At 43.9% G+C, this 23,867-nt stretch overlaps 1 protein-coding gene and 1 non-coding gene across 2 annotated transcripts in view; one reads left to right on the top strand and one right to left on the bottom strand.

Annotated features, from left to right (window-relative positions):
- The window catches only part of LOC124617385, a 1,108,641-nt gene that overhangs the window by 830,191 nt on the left and 254,583 nt on the right, over positions 1 to 23,867 (top strand). The window lies entirely within an intron of this gene.
- On the bottom strand, positions 13,992 to 14,063 carry Trnap-ugg. Its single transcript has one exon. It is a non-coding gene; the product is annotated as a tRNA-Pro (tRNA).

Below are 23,867 nucleotides of genomic sequence, written 5' to 3'. Positions count from 1 at the left end.
CAATCGAGCAATATAACGATAGAGAGAGTAATGAAAAACTGAACATAGCTGGTAGACGGGCGAAACGAATGATGACGTACAAACTCAGACATGTCAGGTACCGCTTTCCAATGTGAAAAGGTCCGTGTGGCACAGTAAAGTGTCAAAAGGTAGAAGGAGAAAGAAAAGACACTGAACATAAATAGATCACCAATAGGAAAACAGCGAATATTCGAAGCAGCATTGTCAAACAGGGAAAGCAGGAGTGTTACTGGAGGTGACAGATAATAAAGAACGAGTTTTATAGTTTGTCTAACAGACGTGGGGCTGGAAGGGAAGTATCAGTCGTCACTTTTTCAGAGAACTATGCCAGGTTTACCAAGAGTATTTAAGGGAACTAATGAAGATCTAACTCACGATTTATACAAGGGGATACAGGTCACAAAAGCACGACGCATAAATGAAATGTAGGCACGTGGCATGAAACACACATTACTCTGAATACTGTTTCCCATTACAATTATTAATCTGGAAAGCAAACTTCGAATTTTTCTGGCTATTACTAAAATAATTCCATAATTCAAAATAATTATTAAAATACCAGTACATGGAAATTTTGTCCCTTATTATCATATGACGGGCTCACACACACACACACACACACACACACACACACTCACACACTCTCTCTCTCTCACTCACACACACACACAGGTGCGCGCGCGCGCAATGCCATGTTACCTCGTAGACTCCAGTGTGTGTGTGTGTGTGTGTGTGTGTGTGTGTGTGCGCGCACGTTCGTGCTTGAATGGTATTTATTCCCACGTCTATTTCACTTTTTTATGTAACAGCTGTTTTTCGTGTTTAATTACGTGTTTCGCAACTGACACATTGTTGCAAGATTCCCAGAACAACCTAGTAAAACGCACGCGAGAATGTCCGCAAAGCTTCCTCTCATTCAATTTCTACATAATCACTAACACTCTCTGTCAATACGTGTTTCGGGAGAAGGCGGAGGTTTGTCTTTTCAGTCGACAAAGAGGTCATTACAGACGGAGCAGAAGCTCAGATTAGGGCAGGATAGGGAAGGAAATCGGCCGCGCCTTTTCAAAGGTACCATCCCAGCATTTGCCTGAAGCGATTTAGAGAAATCACGGAAAACCGAAATCAGGATGGCCGGCCGCGGGTTTGAACCGTTGTCCTCCTGAATGTGAGTCCAGTGTGCTCACCACTGCGCCATCGTGTTTGAGAAGCGTTCTGCGCTATTGGTGATTTTAACTGTTCAATGCTTCTAGAACTGTTTTTCTTAATTGCCACTGGGGCATAAAAGAGAAATGAGAAAATTCTTACCGCAAATGTCGTCAGCTGCTGTCAGTTGGTGGTATGCTCACCTATTGACAATTCTTCAGTTTTACTAATGGGAAAATTGTCCCTAGATGCGACAACGAATTGAGATTCCAAGGATAACTCTCTATTAAAAGTAACCTAGGTGGCATTCAGAGAATCTTTATTATCTCCATTTCTTGGTAATACTATCACTCCTGATAAAATGAACGTAAATAGGTTTCAATGTATTGCTATTAGCGGTGGTAATTTAAGAAAATAAGATAAAAAACGATAATGAATACAACCATCACAGGGATAATATTGTGTAATAATCACAGTTACTCCGTTTCAAAGAGTAAACAGCTAATTTCTACGGCAAAGAATCGAATTACTAAAATTTACGTGGCTGGTTCAAATGGTTCTGAGCACTGGGACTTAACTTCTGAGGTCATCAGTCCCCTAGAACTACTTAAACCTTACTAACCTAAGGACATCACACATATCCATGCCCGAGGCAGGATTCCAACCAGTAATCGTAGCAGCCGCGCGGTTCCAGACTGTATTGCCTAGAACCGCTCGACCACTTCGGCGGGCTAAAATTTACGTCACGCAGACTACAGTAAGTTGTTGTTCCTGCCTTACTACAAATAAAAATGAACAAAAACGGCCAAAAATACACTGCAGTAAGCGGCGCCATACCTCAAGCCGTGCGGAGTCACGGATTGCGCGGCCCCCTCCTCCCGCCGGAGGTTGGACTCCTCCCTCGGGCACGGGTGTGTGTGTTGTTCTTAGCATAGGTTAGTTTAAGTAGTGTGTAAGTCTAGGGACCGACGACCTCAGCAGTTTGGTCCCTTAGGAAGTCACACACGTTTGATCATTTTTTTCGCAGCACCTCAAGCTGGACACCTTAGGCGCGTTCTGGTTGTTTTGGGATACCTATCGGTTGGTTGTTCAGAGGCTTTTGAATGTCAACAAGTGCACTTACAGGGCTGAACGTCAGAAAATTCCTCCGTTTGGTGTGCACGCAGAAAAATACCGCAATGATTAAGAAGACAGTGCGGTGTATGAGTTTAATAGCGAAAGTGTTGCTGGCGCAGGTTTTTGTGCACGAACTGACCTTTCGATTATATCTCATATGTATACTCGATGGGATTCATGTCGTGCAATCTGGATGGTCAAATCATCCACTCGAACTGTCCAGAATATTCTTCAAACCAATCGCGAACAATTGTGACACAGTAACAATTTATTCGATCAAAAATGGTTCAAATGGCTCTGAGCACTATGGGACTTAACATCTGTGGTCATCAGTCCCCTAGAACTTAGAACTACTTAAACCTAACGAACCTAAGGACATCACACACATCCATGCCCGAGGCAGGATTCGAACCTGCGACCGTAGCAGTCGCACGGTTCCGGACTGAGCGCCCAGAACCACTAGACCACCGCGGCCGGCTATTCGATCATTGTTTGGAAACTTGAAGTCTATGAATGGCTGAAAATTGTTACCAAATAGCCGAGCATAATAATTTCCAGTCAATTATCGGTTCAGTTGGACCAGAGAACCCAGTCCATTCCATATAAATACATCCCATACAATTATGGAGCCACTACCAGCTTGCTCAGTGCCTTGTTGACAACTTGCGTCCATGGCTTTCTGAGGTCTGTGCCACATTCAAAACCTACCATCAGTTCCTACGAACTCAAATCGGAACTCATCTGACCAGGCCACCGTTTCCCAGTCGTCTAGGTCCAACCGATATGCTCACGAGCGCAGACGGCGATGTCGTGATGTCAGCAAAGGCACTCGCGTCGGTAGTCTGCTGCCATAGCCCATTAACGCCAGGTTTTGCCAGACTGTCCTCACGATACGTTCATCGTATGTCCCACATTGATTTCTGCGGTTATTTCACACAGCGTTGCGTGTCTGTTAGCAATGACAACTCTGTGCAAACGCCGCTGCTCTCGGTCGTTAGGTGAAGGCCGTCGGCCACTGGATTGTCCGTAGTGAGAAGTAATGCCTGAAAGCTGGTATTTTCGGCACACAGTTGACACTGTGGACCGTGGAATATTGAAATCCATAACGATATCCGAAATGGGTTGTCCGATGTGTCTACCTCCAACAACCATTTCGCGCTGAAAGTCTGATAATTCCCATCGGGCGGCCATAAACACCTCAGAAACCTTTTCACATGAATCACAAAAGACAGCTCCGCTGCACTGCTCTGCTCTTTTATACCTTGTGTACGCTATACTACCTCATAGAGCATATATCAACATCCCATGACTTTTGTCACCTCACCTCAGTTATTTCGCTTAACTCGTCTGCAAACAATAGGAATAAAAGGTGTGGTAGACCAATCAATAATTTGAAAAATATATATGTTTAAAGTCAACAATTCCTTAATGCAATACCGGAAAAGAAATTATCGCGTAAATAAAGTAATCACCACACGGAAACAAAATCTACCATGCACTGCTAGAAAGGAATCTCATAAAACAAAAAGGGGTAAGAAATCTAGCGTAGTGGACATTGTTGGTACGATACTGACAATGCAAAATACAGAATATGTACAACCTGTCTGACAATATTACCTTCTGGTGCGTGATGACTGTGGTGCAATATAGTAGAGCAAAGAGAGAGCAGCAAGAAAGCTCCAAGTGTGCAGGTAGGTAGTCGACATTCAGCTGAAGTGACTGCCCCTTCAGAGTAATAATATTGATATGCTGCGTGCGGCTCAGTGGCCGAGTGCAAGCCTTTCAATTGGACACCACTTGGGTGACCTGCGCACCCCTAATGTACTCCGATTATCCCCCTTTGGAAAGGGGAGCTACCGTTTAATGAAATACAGACCACGTTTTGCTTCCGATTATCCCCCTTTGGAAAGGGGAGCTACCGTTTAATGAAATACAGACCACGTTTTGCTTCCGATTATCCCCCTTTGGAAAGGGGAGCTACCGTTTAATGAAATACAGACCACGTTTTGCTTCTGACGATTCCGCTCATAATGAGTGATGAGTGTAAGAGTAAAGGCAGACCGGAAATTTTCCGCCGTTTTACCCCAAGACCTCTTGGTTTCCAAACACTCCCTTCGCCGCTAGACCACCAGGCTCGACGTCGGAACCCTGGGATAGAATCAGCCAGCACTCACGACGAGACTGCGTTTCTGCGACGGTGCCACATTATGTTGCGGAATCACATTGGTACACAACTGATTTCGATCAACAATCGTTGGAGTAGGCTTTCTAAGATTAAACATTTAAAATGTTTCTACTAAAGCTTTTTTCCCTACCTTCTTTATCAAAACTCGATTGAAGCTAGCTACTCAGATCCCCGACAACGACACAAGTGACACGCAACAGCGAGAAACCTCGTAGGTTCTTCACGCCTGACTCCACATGTCCGAAAAAAATATAACGGTCGCTCAGCAAGACAACCATAATTTAGGTCCGACAAGCGCTCCGATGTAGATTTCGTGTTTCTTCACTGGACAAACAATTTCGTAAACATTCCGGGAAGACTACGCGTATTCCATTTGTGTGCTTATCAGTCTCTAGCTACGTGAAACTTGTCAATTGTTATTTGATTGTAATTCTTGTGGGGTATTCGGCAGCAATCGGTTAGCCGAAGAATAGGAGTCGTCTAGCGCCAAGAATAGATATATTACTCGTACATCAAGCGGATGGCTGAGGAACATGGTAGTGTTAATAAATGTTTTGTAGTTTTTAGATATCCAGCTGTCCGGCACATAACATGGCCAATCTGTTACGGAGCACAGTGGTGTAAGCCAGTCTTTAAACTTTCAATAAAGTTACTCTGCAAGGGTCACTGATTTTTCGATAGTGTCATTCTCAAAACCCTCATTACTGAATAAGTAGCTATTTTCACTTAGACAATTATGTTTCTCAGCCATCCAGATAAAGTAGCCATTAATGTTAAAAACGATTACATAGCTTTGTATTGGTAATACGCTGCGGCGTAGCGTTCAAGATGATTTTTCTTCCACAAGGCAAGAAAGACATAACCTGTTCGTTATTTGCCTTGCATCTGCGAAAATCTCTATTTGTTGCCACTAAGGAGAATAAAAACATAAGTGAAACCTAGTTTCTCCGGATGAGGCAAGATAAGGTTACGATTGTACTCTCGGTTGCACAGCAAATACGTAACTTTATTTAAACAAATTAAAATTTTAAAACAATCTCTTAAAAACACAATTGACTGTATGACGACTGAAGGCCTTATCACCGAAAAACATTCCACAATTTTGGGGTCGAAGGCCACCAACAATAACCTCAAACAACGAACGGCTGAAGGCCTAATTTAGGAGTCAGAAGAACAATTCCAAATAGCACATATTAAAACAAAGACTTCCTTTAAAATAAACTCTTAACACTGCTGAAGGCATTATTATAAGATAAGGGAAATTATTACTCGGTTGAAGGGCACAAACAATTTCAAATAACAAACGGTTGAAGCTCTGAATTAGAAGTCAGGAAAACAATTCCAAATAGCACACATTTCAACAAATACCTTGCTTTTAAAACAAGTTTGCTTTAAAAAAAAACTTATTGTAATACGGCTGAAGGCCTTATTATGAAAGAAGTGAAATTATTACTCGGCTGAAGGCCACTCAACTTCAAATAACAAACAGATGAAGACCTGAATTAGAAGTCAGAAAAAGAATTCCATATAACACACATTTCAACAAATACTTTGCTTTTAAAACAAGTTTGCTAAAAAAACAAAAAATACTGTAACGCGGCTGAAGGTCTTATCACGAAAGAAGTGAAATTATTGCTCGGCTGATGGCCACACCAACAATAATTAGAAAATTTCAAATATCCTTAAAACAACATCACAATCTAAGGAATCAGGCCAAGCGGTTCTCAGCAAGTGTTCCAAGGGTCAGCCTGGGAAGGTGACCCAAACATAAGGTAAGGTGAGACAGGCAGCCAAGAGTTGTACTCACATAACAGGATGGCAATCTCAAACTAGGGGCAGCTTAATCGCCGACCGACCGACTAACCAATCCGCCTAACGTCCGATCACCAGTGCAACGATCGATTTTTTTTTAAGGTAAGGGCGAAAAGACAGACAGCACTACGTCTTCAGAAAACACCCAAGGCCGAAGGAAACACTAGAACCAAAGTAGACCTCCCAAAAAAAAATGTGCACAGTACAATACAAGAGGCTGTCGAAGTACACGCCGTGTCGAACAGCATAAACATGCCGAGGAAAAGTACACAGCCGGAAAAGTACGCTAACCTCCCGGGCAGGTAAATTGGGACGTTTAGCGGCCACAAGGCAGAAAATACCACTGGTTGCACTTCACTAATAAGAATAATACTGAATTCAATGACGAATAACAAATAGAGAAAGACGGCTACAATATTTAACCGCCTCGAAACACTTCTCTCGTTGCTGCCCAGGCTCAGCGGCCTTGGGAGCAACAACCTGCCGACCAAAGGCGAGATTTCAGAATCGTCGGGGTTGCATTAACAGTTAACTACTCATTCTACTTAAACGTCCAGGATACGGTGTGCAACGAAGTCGTCGCTCTCGCAGCTACCCCTTCTCGATCCGGCAGTAGCAGAACGTCGCCATCGGCCAGGTCTTGCCCACGCACTGCACCGACCTGCTAGCTGCTGCGCCCAACCGCAGCCCCTCCAAATCCAATACGCAGACAGCATTAAAATAACTGCTCATTCAAGACCACTAGATACACACGGATCCGGGAAAACAATTCCACCCTCGACACACGACGACCCGGAAATACCAGAGGCCGCTCCAAAGACGGTACCACAGTACGCGCTATCGATAAGCGCTGCTGATGCTGCCACTCACGGACAGACAAGGCGAGCAAACGTAGTGGCGCCAGTGAACACATTAAGAAAACGAGACGCCACTATCGCTATTACAAGACGCCTAGCTATGGACGGCATCAACGCGAGCTGCACACGGCTCAATAAGGAAAGTAAATTTTCAGCTGGCGACGAAGGCGCGACCCAGCAGACAGGATGAATCACACTCTCGTCTATGGACAGGAAGAAATAAACATCCAGCTTCGCTGACTGTGAGAACCTGTGGGTTTCCTGCTGTGATTTTCTCAGCATGACACCTGTAGACTGGAACATCCTCATACACAAGTGCAAAGCCATGTTCAGGGTATTTTTATTTGAAATTTTCTGCGTGCAAACTATCCGGTTTCATTGCGCAGCAATTCATGTAATATCGACATTGACGATCTCTCTCCATCCAGGGCTTAAGTTTAGCCTCCGCGCTCTCACTGAGAACACGTATGTATTTACGTACCCGTCGCTGGGAAGCCACTGCAATAAAAAGACACTGGGCTCTGTACGTGCTAAGAAAATGTTACGCCGACAGATGTGCTCACAGAGCGGAAAAGACTGTCTAAGGCGCATGAATTATGCAAAGATTCGCACTCTGCAATTCCGGAATGTCGTTCTCAATAGTCAGTCGCCAGGGGAACTAGTTCAGTCACGGCAGTTGAACGAAACTGTCGCTTTTTGTGAAAATCCGCATTGCCATTTCGAGTGTGGCAGCTTGTTACTGAGTGTAAGCAGGTTGCATTATAATCAAAACTGTTCGCGAAAGTAATCAGTGTTACGCCGTACGATGTAACAGAGAGTACACGAAATGTGCGTCCGAAGACAAGCTCTCGGTTTGCCTTACGCTCCCAAGTCTTTGATTTGGATGTATTTGCTTTAGCAATTCATATCGTAACGATGTTGTACAAATAAACAAATATCACATGATATTGTTGGCTGGGGTATCTCCTAGGATACGCATGGCGAACCAATGGCAAAGTACCAAAGTTCGTCGTGAGAGGGCTATTTGTGCCAAGTGTCGTCACAAAAGTAGACGACAGAAGTAGGCGGCAGATCTGCTCACTGAAAGTCACGGTGTACTCAGGTTGTATTAGTAATAATACACAGTGGCCGAGCGGTTCTAAGCGCTTCAGTCTGGAACCGTGCGACCGCTACGACCGCAGGTTCGAATCCTGCCTCGGGCATGGATGTGTGTGATGTCCTTAGGTTAGTTAGGTTTAAGTAGTTCTACGTTCTAGGGGACTTATGACCTCAGAAGTTAAGTCCCATAGTGCTCAGAGCCATTTGAAGCATAATAATACACAGTCATCCACTGTTAGATCGCATAGGTTGGCAGCTGTTCCAACAACGATGACATTCGACTTCTACCTTCAAATACCATTCTGCCAAATTATCACGGCGAAACAGAGGTCACCTGTTTGTTTTTGTTTCGCTATTACGTCCTGTGCTGCAATATTTAGCAGCTACCACCTTTTAACTTGTGAGTAGTATTCAACATAGTTTGGCAAAGAAACCAAAAGTGGAACGCAAGTGCAAGAGAGAAATTAAAACTTGCTGAACTGAGAAATATGGCATGATTAATAAAGGCAATAAAGCGGCGTGTGTTTTATGTTCCGGGACAGTCGTATGTTGAACATCTTCTGTAAAAAGAAAAGGTTCTGTACGAAAGGGCTACTTCCTGTTGCAAATAATGAGAATTACTGTGGAAGTATTTAGTTTTATTTGCATCAGTCAGCAGAATCCAAATTACTATGCACAATCAAATCAGAAACTGTGCATGCATTTATGCACTATCTTGTCTACACAAGGACAAGATTAGCAAGGAAAAAAGTATAAGGTGCGTTCAAAAAGAAACGCGCCGGAGTCTGGCCGCGCAAACAGGTGATAGGAGGATAATATCGTGGCGTGTGTAACGAGGTGTGGCTCCGACCAGAGCGTGGAAGTTCACAGCCCGTCGCTAGAGGGCACGCGTGCACGTCACGTGACTACACAGAGCTAGCAGGAGCTTGCATCAATCGTCCAACGTCAATAGAACAGCAAAGGGGTGTTGTCCGTTTTCTGACAGAGGAAGGAGTCGGAGGAACGGACATTCATCGACGAATGTCAAAAGTGTACGGCGAACACTGCATGCCCCTTGCAAGGGTCAAGGCGTGGCACGAGCGCTTCAGGGAAGGCCTGGTGTCCTTATCCGATGATGCACGGTCTGGAGCGCCATACTGCATTACCGTTGACATCGTCCAGCCGGTGGATGCACTAATTATCCAGGACCGCCGAGTGACAGTGAAATCCATAGCCGCCGTGGTCGGATTGAGCATCGGAAGTATTCACACCATCATGAAGGAACGACTGCACTTGCACAAAGTGTGTGCCCAATGGGTGCCCCACAGTCTTAAACCACACCAGAAAGCTCGTCGAATGGCCCCCACTGTCTTGTTCATCTGCAACGCTATGCTCTGGAAGGAAATGCATTCCTGGCACGAGTTGTGGCTGGAGATGAGTCATGGTGTCATCACTTCGAATCAAAACGACGAAGTTTCCAGTGGAAGCATCCAGGGTCACCACCATCAAAAAAAGCCAAGGCCATCCACAGAAGTGCAGGAAAGGTTATGCTGACGTTCTTCTTTGACTAAGATGGCCCCCTTCTGATTTACTTCCTGCAGCACGGGACAACAGTGAATGCACAGCGTAACTCGCAAACCTTGACCACCCTTCGCCAAGCGATCAAATCAAAACGACCAGGCAATCTCACTCGTGGGGTCATTCTGCTCCACGACAACGAAAAACCTCAGACAGCCAACACACTCGCGGCACTCCCGCAGAAATTCAAATGGGAGGTTCTCGGCCACCCACCATACAGTCCGGACCTCTTTCCCTGTGATTACGCCATTTTCGGTCCCCTTAAAAAGGCTCTGAGGGGCAAACGATTCACCTCGGACGACGACGTCCAGATGTACGCGCATAACTTGTTACCATCGCAACCCCGCGAATTTTATGAAACAGCCTTGTGTGACAGTGGGACAAGTGTCTCAACAGCCAGGGTCAACACTTCTAACATGCACGTACTGGTTTCTGTAATTATGCCTCCAACGCCCCTTATAATATGTAGTGTCAAAATTTAGTTCTACGATTGGTTTGATTCTATTCCTAATCCAGTGGAATACCTAAAGAAGCTTTGCACTGTATTCCCCGCAGCTAAGGGAGAGAGAGAGAGCTCTTTGCTCCCATAACGTAACATTAGAAAAAACTGTCAAGAGACTCATTCGGCAGCAGAAACGGTTGAATGAAAAGCTTTTCAACATTTGCAAGAGAACAGTTGAGGTAACAAAAATAGCGGTTTATTACTCCATTACAAATACGGGGAAGCGTAAGTACGGTGAAACTATTTAATAATCAGACTAAGAGCAGCCGACCAGTTGCAAAGGATAAAGAAATCTTTACCTAGGTTTCAATAGATATAAATCTATCTTCTTCAGAAGACTGCAGTATTATAACAACATGAAGTGATATGTCCTTATCGTTTAGGCAAACATCTGTATAGTTACATTAATCATATAAAATATAGCCCTGAAAACAGGGTTTGTCAGACAAATAAAATAGGTACATAGAAGTTGCAGAGCGCCTAAGCTTAGGCGCTCTGCAACTTCTATGTACCTATTTTATTTGTCTGACAAACCCTGTTTTCAGGGCTATATTTTATATGATTAATGTAACTATGCAGATGTTTGCCTAAACGATAAGGACATATCACTTCATGTTGTTATAATACTGCAGTCTTCTGAAGAAGATAGATTTATATCTATTGAAACCTAGGTAAAGATTTCTTTATCCTTTGCAACTGGTCGGCTGCTCTTAGTCTGATTTATGTGGAACCGTTGCTGTAGCGCAGCTATGTTTAAAGTACTATTTAATAATGTCACCAGAAACAAGGATAGTCTATCGTTCTAACTAGCTATCGAACTTCAAAATTTCTCACGAACTGTCACTGTAGTTTCCGAAACACTCCAGGGATTTTCTTAAGTTGTAGCCAAGTCAGAGCTTATCTAATGCCCTCCACTAAGGAAGTACTGTCCGTTGTCTTGGTTCCTTCACTCGATTACTTATATCCAGTATCCTGACGTCACACTGAGGCTTCTCCTTCAGTCGTATGTTGCACTCACTGCCAACTACGCATTCGATAATTTCGCACCGTCCAGGTAGTTTGGCATTAATGGCTCCTTCACTCCAGATCTTGATTCATACATCTCATCCATCAGGTGAACCTGCACGTGAATCCTTCATTGACTTTCCAGCCGACCAATGTGATATCCTGGTGGTAACAGTAGTCCTTCACGTTAGTCAGACGTCGGGAATAGATGCGGAATATAATATCACAATTAACTGACGACTCAGTTCCAAAACTACTCCTCGTTCACAAAACGTTTAGTTGAGCCTGCGGCTATGTAGTATAGGTTCAAACGTGTCACAAGGAAACACAAACACGTAGCAGAACGTTAACGTACCGTAAAGCCCTTTACCTCTATGCTCTGACCTCATACTTTATCTGTAGAGTCCAGTGTTTCCTACCCCTAGTACAAGTACACGTCACGTAAAGTGGCCATGTGCGTGAGTTTTAAATACGTCGTTGGTGTGTGTGTGTGTGTGTGCGTGTGTGTGTGTGTGTGTGTGTGTGTGTGTGTGTGTGTAAGAGAGAGAGAGAGAGAACACTCATGTCCAGACTGCATACCAGTAAAAAATGTCCTGTAAAAAAATTTGGAGCTGGCCGGTGTGGCCGTGCGGTTCTAGGCGCTTCAGTCTGGAACCGCGTGACCGCTACGGTCGCAGGTTCGAATCCTGCCTCGGGCATGGATGTGTGTGATGTCCTTAGGTTAGTTAGGTTTAAGTAGTTCTAAGTTCTAGGGGACCTCAGATGTTAAGTCCCATAGTGCTCAGAGCCATTTGAACCAAAAAAATTGGAACGTAGTCCGAAGAACAGTCTTTATTAATACCGCACGTGCCAAAGCTGAGTGAATGACTGAAAATCTGTACGCCATCGAGAGAGAGAGAGAGAGAGAGAGAGAGAGAGAGAGAAGTTTACACTTTACTGGAACACACAACCAATTTGGCATTTCCTGAATAGAGATTTGCTCGACATGCTGGTGTATTCAGCGCTAGCCTTCGGCACACTGCTTATAATTAGATGGTAATTACGTTCAGCAGTACGTGTAGAAAAAAAGATAATAAAATCTTGTCAGCCTGCGACACCTGTGGGTTAACGCTTCCCAAGAGACCACATAAAAATTATGTAGGATACCAGATAACTGCCTCCATATTACGCAAGTACAGATGATGAATATGATGTTTTTTTGTGTTTCGTAAAGTACGTGTCGTCGTATTGCGACTCTTCTCTTGCGTCGCCAGAAATAAGTGTGGAGTTTGTAGCCACTCGTCTGCTCGAAAACAGGAATTCTGTGTAGTGCTCAACAAGACACAGTGAATCTTCCCACACCATGGTATGCCAGACAAGAAGCGCAGCTCCAGGAAAGCTTCTCACAATTAGTCACGGCTGTCGCGTTATTTCTGCAGGTATTGACGTCGCTGTAAAGATGCTCGCACGGGAATTTGAGTTTGCAGAAAGGCCTGACACACAGTGTGACTTGTAGGATGTTGTTAACTGTCCCGGGAAACAGGTGAAGGTACATATGTCCATACCGAAATGACGAACTTGCGTTGCAAGTTATTTTATCGTTAAGGGAAAATGCGTCTAGGTAATAAGACACTTCAGGCTGTATTAACAGAAAGTTAACTGTGGTCACGTGTTGTTCCTCATATAACGCATGGATCGCACTTCTTTGTAAGATAGATTAGTTAACGGTTATCGTGCGATGACAGGAAAATCATAAAATCCAATGGGTGTTAATTGGATAATCTGAACTTAGTAACACATCATTCGATGCACTACGCTCAGTTATTTTAAGTTTGCATGAAATGCACAGCATACTGGTAACAAGTTCAATAAATGAAGCTTGGCTCCCTCTAGTTTTTGCAGATGCTAGACGGTTTTTCCACCATTCAGAGGCTTTTCATATTAGTACGCGCGTATTTCCTAAGTTCAGAGTATTTACATTATCGTCTAATATAAATACCTAATCTTCCGTATCCGGTGTCAACTCATTAAAATCTGTCTGGGTGTACTGTCGTCTGATCTTATAAGTCTTGCCACCTTTTTACTTTTTACCCTGAAAAGAGGCCGCTGCAGCACGCCAAGAAACATCTTTATTTTAGAAGATCGGTAATACACCAAGAAAGATTTAAATGAAATGACATGAAAATTTTTTAAATACTGATGATGGAAATCAGAGAAGTAAAACAGTGAAATCCTACGACTGCACGTATTATAAACCTGTAGATAAGTCAACTTTTACACCGACATCGACATTTTCCATTTCTCACACTTGAATGTGATGTTTAAAAATAAGCGTCGGAAGTACAACAAACTTGTTGCACACTCAAAAGATGTGGGTGGACCTGACTGGATGGAATACGCCGCGGTGACACATCTTGTATTCTGTATGGAAGGGTAAAACACCAGGAGATTTGGAAGTGGGGTAAAGCAGATATTTCCTAGGGGATTCGTGGTTCGTGAAGTATAGAAGTGGCACATACAGGTCTGGCATCGGCCCATACCGACTCAGCCCAGGGTCACAACTATAACGTAACTTTAACTTTTACTATCGGGAACATGAGACTGCAGCTGTCTGCCTCGACAAACGCTTCGGAGCGGATGGTTCGAAGTAAACGTTCCATAAACGCTTGCATACGAAAGAGAGGGAGCGGGATGTGAATAGAATAAAATGTAAGGGCTCAGCCGGGATTTGAACCCGGGACCTCCTGCACCCAAAGCAGGAATCATACCCCTAGACCACTGAGCCGTACATGAAGATCTTGTGTGACGGTTGAAAGCTGTAGCAAGCTTTCTATAACGGGTCCGTCCTTGAGTCACGATAACATCTCGCCTTCCGTCCGGACCCAAGTGGCAGTACGTAATCTGCAGTTTCTCCAACGGTTGGAAGCAAAATTGTCAATTTTACTGTTTTCTGTTACCTCTGTATACAAAACATATCATTTCATTTAATGTATGCACGGTTCTTTGTTGCTCTTTTGACTGCCGCGTTCACTTCGCATACGCTGACTACTATTGTTCAAATACTAATCAATAAATTACAGGATGTAAAACGAAACTGTTTACAGTGTTCCACAGTGGTCTAGAGCAAGTCGAGACGAACCAGTTAATACAAGACAATTGTGATCCATCAAGCCACGGACAGTCTCAAACTGGCCTAGCAAACAACACCGCGCAATATTTTGGCTTAAATCCTACTTACATACGAGGGTAATCCCAAAAGTAAGGTCTCCTATTTTTATAAGAACATAGACCTGTTTATTTCTACAATGGTTTACATCAGTTTACAGCTTGAACATTTAGCTATTTTTCGACATAATCACCATTTCTGTCGATGCATTTTTGTAGACGCTGTGGCAGTTTTTGTATGCCCATGTTATACCAGCTCGCCGCCATGATGTTCAGAAAGTTATGAACCTTTTCTTTCACCTCGTCGTCGAAGGTAAATCGCTGGGACCACAATTAACGCTGACAGGTACTGCAAGACTGAAAAAACTCAAACGGGCGATTCAGAACCGGAGAAGAGGAATGTTGAGCAAGGACGTACACATTCTCCATGACAACGCTCGCCCACACATCGCTTCGTAAACCGTTGCTCTCCTGCAGCAGTTTCGGTGGAACATAATCACCCATCCACCTTATAGCCCTGACTTGGCTCCCAGTGACTATCATCTGTTCCCTAGATTAAAAGAACATTTGGCCGAAAAGCGATTCAGCTCCGACGACGAGGTGAATGGTGATTATGTCGAAAAATAGCTAAATGTTCAGGCTGTAAACTGATGTAAACCATTGTAGAAATAAACAGGTCTATGTACTTATAAAAAATAGGAGACCTTACTTTTGGGTTTACCCTCGTATTAAAAACGCCTTGTTCTTGCTCACATAAAATGTACGAAGAATGTTCAATAAGTAATGCAACACTTTTTTTTTTTTTGAAAGCAGGTTGGCTTTATTCACTATTCGAATGCACCACATTATTCCCCACTCTTTTGGCTACAGAACCCTATTTTTCAACATAATCCCAGTTCAATGAGACGACCTTACACAACCATACTGGGAAAGCCTGTAGCCCGCATGTTACCGTTCGATTGGTCAATGTCGGAGGCAACATCTTGCTGCATCAAAAACCTCCCCATCAACCACGTAACTGCTTCCCGCGGAGCGCATCCTTCACTGGGCCAAACAGATGGAAGTTGGGTGGTGCGAGATCCTGGCAATAGGGTGGACGACGATGAACAGTCCAGGGAAGTTTTATGAGGTCCTCTTGCGTGCACACATTTGTGTTGTCAGGAAGAAGAAGAAGTTCTTTTGTAGCGACGAACATGGTGAAATCATTTCTTTAACTCCCTGAGGATAGCACTTCAGAGTCGATCGTTACATCAAACAGCATAACCTCTACAGAGTCCCAGTAGACCGTCGCCATGGCTTTACCGGCTGAGTGTCCACAACAGGTGATGCTGCGCCACTCCGTGGATTGCTGTTCGGTTTCCGGTTCGAAGTGATGAAGCCATGTTTCATCGCCTGTGACGTCCGCCCCGGTAGCTGAGTGGTCAGCGTGACAGGATGTCAATCCTAAGGGCCCGGGTTCGATTTCCGGCTGGGTCGGAGATTTTCTCCGCTCAGGGACTGGGTGTTGTGTTGTCCTAATCATCATCATTTCATCCCCATCGACGCGCAGGTCGCCGAAGTGGCGTCAATTCGAAAGACCTGCACCAGGCGAACGGTCTACCCGACGGGAGGCCATGGCCACACGACATTTCATTGCCTGTGACGATGTTCGAGAATAAATTGTCACGATCAGCCGTGTGACGCGCAAGGATGTCGTGTATTCTCCGCCCTGTGAATTTGCCGCCCTGTGAAATTTCCGCCCAGAAAAGGTCGAGGAAGGGTCCACTAATCCCCTGGGGACGCGAGCTAGCATGCTCAAGCCGTACCGTATTAGCCATACTATATGTTGCATGTAAGAGTTTCAGTGTTATTAGTTCTGATATGTATATGTTTGTACTTAGAGAGGTCTTACTGATTAAAAAAAAAAGATTCTATTAATTGATGCAGAAATTTGGTTTAGAACACATACACAGCGACGTTGCCCAAGTGAAGAACAAAATAAGTAAATAAATAAATAAACAAGTAAATTGCGGTCAGGTTTTCGAAGGGCCATTTGTTGGCTGGTTCAATGCTGAAATTTGTTAAACTTACGCCAGAGCAGTTGACCCAAAAGGACATGAAAGAAGGCGCAAAAATATTAAAGAGTGCATTTGTAGATGATCAAAAAATTGTCGAGACTAACAAAAACTAAGCACCTATTAAGGAGGTGATTGTTGATAAAACTGAAGGACTGAAAGAAAACGTAGAAAATCTTGCACATAACTGTCATGCAAAAGAAGACAGTGTATTAGTTGAAGAAAGAGCAAATGAAGAAGAATCCAATGAAAGTAGTAGTAATATTTTCTTCTCTGACATCTGTCAGTGACCTTTGACTGTCTTGGAAATCTAACAGTTGAATCATCAAAATAGTAAGTAACAAAAAATTTAAAAACAAACAGTAATCATTCTTCTTTGTTTAACAGACAATGAGATAAAAACAGCGTTAACTAACAGTTAACGTCTGACTCCTCCTATATCAGCCACAGCATGAGAATGTTTTTAGAACTTGGATGGCACATTCAACTAAAAATCACAGTTTGTACTATTCTTGTTATAGTCTCTATACCACAGGCACGAGTTTGAACAACGCATATGAATTTGTTAAAAGTTTTCAAGCGTGGTTGAATTTTTAAACCTTAAAACCTTAGGAACAAGTCTAACTGTAAACAGAAATACCTTACCTAGGCAGCACTTCAAACGGAAGAATGGTCCTATCGGAATTAGTAAATAAATAAGGATGACAGAAGTCTGCGTTGGGTACCAAAATACATAGCTAAACCACTGCGTAAACATCAGCCTGTAACAGAACAAAATTCGACGTGTAGGTAACAAAAATAGGAAATTAATACAGTTTTGTGTGAGCTCGAAATTGATCACGGCAAATATCGCCAAGTCATTCAATAACTTAATAGCTTTTTATCCTGTCTCCTGATCATCGTCGCGTAACAGGAAACTGCTGCCATCATTCATAGTTAACAACTCTGCTTTAGGTTCAATCTCGTCTCTTGTCTCTGGATCCCTCTCACTTCCCTGCGACTTCGCCTTTTGTTTGTATAACGTGCTGTTCTTTGTTCGATGCTCGGGCATTTCTGTCACAAAGTCGTACCGTCGATTATGCAAGCTACCTAGCTCCTCTGAATAGATTTTGGAAATAGACGTATTTCCCTCTCGTGCCCCCTTCTTTGCCTGGTTCAGAGTCCTCTGTACTTCCAACCTTGCGTCATCCGGAGCTCCACATTGATGCTCGCGCGAAAAGAGCACTATAGATCCTTGGTTTTAAGCTTTCCTCGGCAATGCTTCTCTTTTTGTTTTGAACAGCTCCAAATCGCATTTTCATCTTCCTTCGTTTTCTTCACTGGGTAAGAATAACCTTCATTGTGGCAACTAGGCGTACCACGAATTGTCGTTGAAACTTCTATATCACAACTACTGAGGTGGTAATATCCAAGTGGCACGATGTGAAGTCTATGAAAACTAGAGTGATACTAACAGGCAGACGGGGCTGTGCGGGCGGAGTTCGGCCGAGTCTACGGAAGAGGTAGAGCCAGGTGATTAGGACGGTCCGGTTACAGATAGGACGGGACACAATAGACGCAGGTACGAGGCGGAGAGGTCTCAGATTTCTAGTGGGGGCGGAAAGTTCGCAGGGCGGAGAATTCATACATTCCGCGCAAGCAGCTCCGCTCAGATGGTCCTTCTTTATCCTTTATGGTCTACTGTTAGGCGGCGAGGAACACAGCGGGCACACATCTTTGGTTCCCCAGCTGGTAGACGGGTGTGCCAGCACTACTAACAGAGACGTCCAGTTGAGGAGCGAGTTGTTTAACTGCGATCTGTCGATCATCTCTAATGAAAGTGTCCGTACATTGCACGATTGCAGTATTCACAGCTTTGTGGGCCCGGCCGGCATGTGGGAAACCGGACAGACATGCGCGACCTTGTTCCGATAGTGACAGACGCATCGCCCCACGACTCACCGTGCTTTTGTTCACTTCCAGGTCTCCGTAAACATACTGCGAGATCCTATAATATGTGCGATGGTCTGGTTTTCCGCCAAAAGGAACTCAATAACAGCTCTCTGCTTGGAGCGCACGTCCGTCATTTTGAACACTGCTTATAGCGCTGCCGCCTATCGGAACTTCATGAAACTATACGGACTGAAGCGAGAATATACCACGATGTTCCACAACGAATTCCGCATTTTTTCAACCGAAAATGGGCGAGAAGAAAATGTGTTGCATTACTTATAGAACGTCCCTCGTAAAGTTGACAGTTGTATAAATTTAACGTCAAAATATTCTAAATTTTAATGGCATAAAATTAACAACTGAATAGTTTTGTTTGTCTGACCTTCTTACTACGAAACTACAGTGCTTGTAGAGAAGTTTTGATCAAATTGCAAAGGTAATTAATTTTGCATAAAATTTATAAAAATCTTTTTCACGTCACGGGAATGTTTAAATTAATACTGTTAACGAAATAGCCGGTGGTGTAAGAGAGCCAGAGGATACCGAAAATCTTGCGCCGCGTGCATGCCCTGTAGCTTAGGGAGTTTTTGTAGGCCAATTTCAGATTGTTTCCAGGCTTGACAGACCGCAAGTGCCCTCTGTCAAATTGTTCGTATCCCCTGCACCACTGTGGTATGTTGTAAACAGTTATCGTTTACACTTTGTATATCCGCGCAACACGATTCGAACTAACTGCCAGATCATTTGATAAACAACTCCTGCATCTTCCAGTTCTTCTTTGTCTGACCTATACTATTAGAGAGGTCTTTCTGTATGTAACCACTAAATTTACGAAGAGGAAATAAATACAACAAACTAGTATTATGTATATGATTTTCAGTCCTCCAGAAGTAACTTCTAGTATAATTTTGTGCCACAAATGTTAGACAAAATCTCACTTTATGGACCATAAGAAAGTGCCAGCCATCATCTTCATACACTTTATTTATTCGTTTAACCCGATCTGATTAGGACCATCAGGCCTTCTCTTATATCAGATCTCTCTCTCTCTCTCTCTCTCTCTCTCTCTCTCTCTCTCTCACACACACACACACACACACACACACAGTATATATACTACATCGTACTTACCTAAGAAAATAAACGTTTTTGTATGATAATTATTATTAAAGTTATTTGAGTGTTCGCAGAGACGGTGTGCGGCCCTTGTGGCCGAGCGGTTCTAGGCGCTTCAGTCCGGAACCGCGCTGCTGCTACGGTCGCTCCGATGGTACGGGTGTTTCCGCCGCGTTGTACAGACAAGAGCGTTGAGATCGAGGGAAGATATGAGGGACAGTATGCGCTGATACGATAGTAGAGAAGACAAACGGACTTGGAAATCTCTACACTTGTCTGCACTCAACCAGGACAGCTCTGCATATGTTGGTTAAATGTGATCAGAGAGTGGAACATCACAGATATAACGAACAAATGCATTCGTGAACAGTTCCGGACGCCGAGAGTTTTCCTGAGAGGGGCATTGCAGAATAATACCGCTATAATCAATCACTGTAAGTATAAATGTTTGTACAAGTTTCTTTTTCTGGTGAAGAGGGAGCGCATTTTATATTTTTTATAGAGCATGGAGAGATGCTGATGCCTTCTAGCACAGCGCTTGGTATTGCGTTATCTGACTACATACGAAAACCACAGGAGAATTTCCTTCCAGCAACATTCAAGTCTCCACTGACGTACGTTCGTGGATATTATGAGTGTGATTACGTTTGATGAAATCTAGTAAGATGACAGATGGCTAGATAAACCAGATGGGTTGAACTGTGATTTGTATCCAGAACCTGCTGCATTCGAAGTAGGGTTATCATTCATAGTTCACTGTTTGAAGTAAAAGAACGACGTGAAAAGATTTTGGAAGCTGCGTCACGTTTTCCTCAGCGAGATTGTCCCTGGACCACGTAATCATCACAGGTTTCTTGCGGTTTCCTGCGCACATATAAAATATGAGACATATGAAAATGTTTTTATTCAACTGTTGCCTACTGCTTTCACCGTACAGAGTTTGGTTCAGTATGCCATTAGCATGAAAAGATACTTACGACAGAACTAATTACATACAATGAGTTTCGAAGCATAATGTGTTACCTTCAGACACGCGACTGCTTGTTTTTCTTGATTGGTGTATATTTGAATGATACACTTTGTCGAAAATCACGAAACGTAAACAAATAGAACTATCATTGTGGACAACATTGACATTCGAAATTTGCATTAAGTACCTGTAGTCCACTGGTAGGGGAGGACAACAGAAAATTTACTTCTGCATTAAGTACCTGTAGTCCACTGGTAGGGGAGGACAACAGAAAATTTACTTCTAACATTCCTTTTTATACTAGGACGTGCTTAAAAGTAATGCCTCCGAGTTTTTTATGCGAAAACTCTCGAAGCTTTTTAAATGCAACAAAACGTTACCAACATTAACATTCTAAATCTTTATTCTTCACACCTACATATTTGCAGCCCTCTTCGTCTAGAAAGCTCTGAGTTGTAGCGTGTAGCATGGCGGAGCGTAACCTAACTACACTGGTGTCCAAAATTAAAGCAACAAACCGCTATTTCCCAGTGTTGTGTCTAATTCACGGCAAGATCATACAAAATATCAACAGATGTCCGTATAACTTTGTTCTTCATGGAAGATGGCATTCCAGTCAATGGACAACCACGTCAACAATGACGTCAGGGCACCTATCAAAAGGGAGTGTTTGCCGGGTAGTCCCACCACCACAATCGCTGTGTATACAGTCAGACACTATGCGGTGGAGGGCCACAAGAAGAATGGAAGTAGGACAGCCACAAACTGATGTGGCCAAAGGCTTAATCTGAATCGTTCTGTTGTTTCTCGTATATGGCGACAATTTATATAGACTGAAACAGTATCCTGAAGATCAGGGCATGGCCGACCATGTGTGATATCAATATGAGAGGGCCATTATTTGGCCGTAAGGGCATGACGGTACCGCCTTAGTGCTGCACAGCAACTGGCATCTCACCTCGCTGCATCCACTGGACGTGCTGTGTCGAGACAAACGGTGTGCAGAATGCTTCGACAGAGCAGGCTCTATTGTCGGAGATTTCCGTATGTGTACCTCTGATCCGTCTTCACAGAAGCGAACGTCTAGAGTGGAGACGTCAACATGCCACATAGACAGTCGAACAGTGGGCCAATGTTCATTTCGCAGATGAGTCCCGATTTGGTCTGGAGAGGGATTCTCGACGCATTCGCAGCTGCAGGGAACGTGGAAAACGATTTCGGAATCCAAACATTGTGAAAAGAGACCGATATCGAGAAGGATCCTTAATGGTGTGGGCAGAGCTTATGTTAACCACTCGAACATCTCTCCATAAACTGTACGGGTGAATCGGCAAGGTATCTCGACGAGATCTTGCGACCTCGTGTGCGGTTGCTGCGTGCTGGTGTGGGCACAGACTTTATACTGATGGACGATAATGCTAAATCTCTTAGAGCAATGGTGGTTGATGTTTTCTTGGAAACTGAAGGGCGTGGCCTGGTCGCTCTCCCGATTAGAATCGCATTGGACATGTCTGGAATGCATCACGTCTGCATCTATCAACCACCCTCCAAGACTTGCGAGCAGCTCTGTAGGAATAATTGGCGTTATTGTCTCAACGTGAGACTGATGACATCATGCACAGCACGCCCCGTCGTTGTCAGGCCTGTAGTGCTACCAGAGGTAGTCACAGCCATGCAGAGCACATTAACCAGTTGCCGGAACGTCTGTGCAAATCCTTTAAGATGAAAAAAGGAATATTTTTGTCAACCGTTATGCATATTGCGGTTGTTTCGTTCTGTCATCTTTACATTGTTTCTACTTTACTATCTCTTGTTCACACTGTTTTGTGGCAAAATAAACGTAACCTTGCAAAATTTCCGCTTGTTGCTTTAATTTTGGACGCCAGTGTATGTTTATGAAGGAAACAGCGTGCTGTAACTGAGTTTCGAATTCGAAGAGATCGTCCACACTTCGAGCATCCTCTCCTTTAGCATGACAATATCAGACCACACACGAGCGCGGCGACATCTGCAACAATCCGACGCGTTTGTTTCACTGTCATCGATCAACCTCCATACAGTCACGGCTTGGCCTCACTCGATTTTGATGTTACCAAAACTTAAAAGAACAACTTCGAGGACTTCATTTGATAGTGATGAAGCGGTGCAAGCAGAGGTGAGGTTGTGTGTGGCTCCATCAACAAAGTGAAACGTTCTACAATGACGCTGACAACAAACAAATCCCTCATTGGAAGAAATGTGTTCGCGCCAGGATGACTATGTTAAGAAATAAATAGGTGACATGAAGAATCAAAATGTACAATGTTAATAAGGTTTGTTTCGTTTAAAAAGCTTTGAGTTTTTACATTAAAAGTTCGGAGGCATTACTTCGTACCACGGCCCCGTAATTTTACTAAGAATAGCAAGAGTAGTGTCGGAGATGTCAGGTTCTAGCTCAGAATGTATGCTTTCAAGAAGGCAGTTGTCTAGACTTCCTTTTACAAGTTGTTTTCTGCGGTCTGTGACATGGCGTAAAAGTGATCTCCAGCTAGGCGATGTTTGTAAGGAACAAGTCAGCATGCGAAATCGAATGCCAAGTGCAGTAAATGATCTGCGACAGTGGAGCATGTAAACAGAATAAGTGATAGTCGTGCTAGATATGGCGAGGGAAAGATGAAAAATGTAGATGTCGGACTAAGGGGAATTTGATACGTCTCTGATGCGACCGAGACCGATATGGAGACACTTAGTATTTCTGGGTGACGGTGGCGGGCCACGTCGACAGAAAGGAGGAGAAAAGGATGAACATTAGTCTAACGAAAAGAGCCAAGAAGCGAACACCATCTGGAGGATCGTGAATGGCCATGCTCTTTTAGGAAAGTGCGGCGAAAGGTAAAGTACCGGTTTCTGGCCCTAGAACGGCCAATCGGGACGAACCGACCGACCGCCGTGTCATCCTCTGCCAATGGCGTATCGTATGCAATACTGAAGGCCATGTGCTAAGCGCACCCCTTTCCCGGTCATTGTCGGGTTTCTTGGTCCTGGAACCGCTACCAATCGATCGAGCAGCTCCCACTGGCCTTCTGAGGCTGAGTGCACCCCGTACCATTACTCCTACCGAGGAAAAGTTCCTGGCAATGCCGAGAATCAAACCCAAGTTTTCTGCACGCCAGTGGGCCGCACTATCCACTAACCTATGGAGGCGGACGCTTTAGGAAATAAAAGTGTAACAATGTTTCCAAGCTGCTTCCGAGCTGTGCCCACCACGTCGTACCTAAGGAAAAAGTTGTACACAAGGAAAGAGGAACAGTTTGGATAGTGAAGTTACAGCAGAACACATCACAATATTCTCCTGTTCGATCTTGGCCGACTC

This window comes from Schistocerca americana, chromosome 1 (genome assembly GCF_021461395.2).
Source record: "Schistocerca americana isolate TAMUIC-IGC-003095 chromosome 1, iqSchAmer2.1, whole genome shotgun sequence".
In the NCBI taxonomy this organism is placed as follows: domain Eukaryota; kingdom Metazoa; phylum Arthropoda; class Insecta; order Orthoptera; family Acrididae; genus Schistocerca; species Schistocerca americana.
Note: the sequence above shows the minus strand (reverse complement) of the source record. Positions and strands in the feature narration are given on the sequence as shown.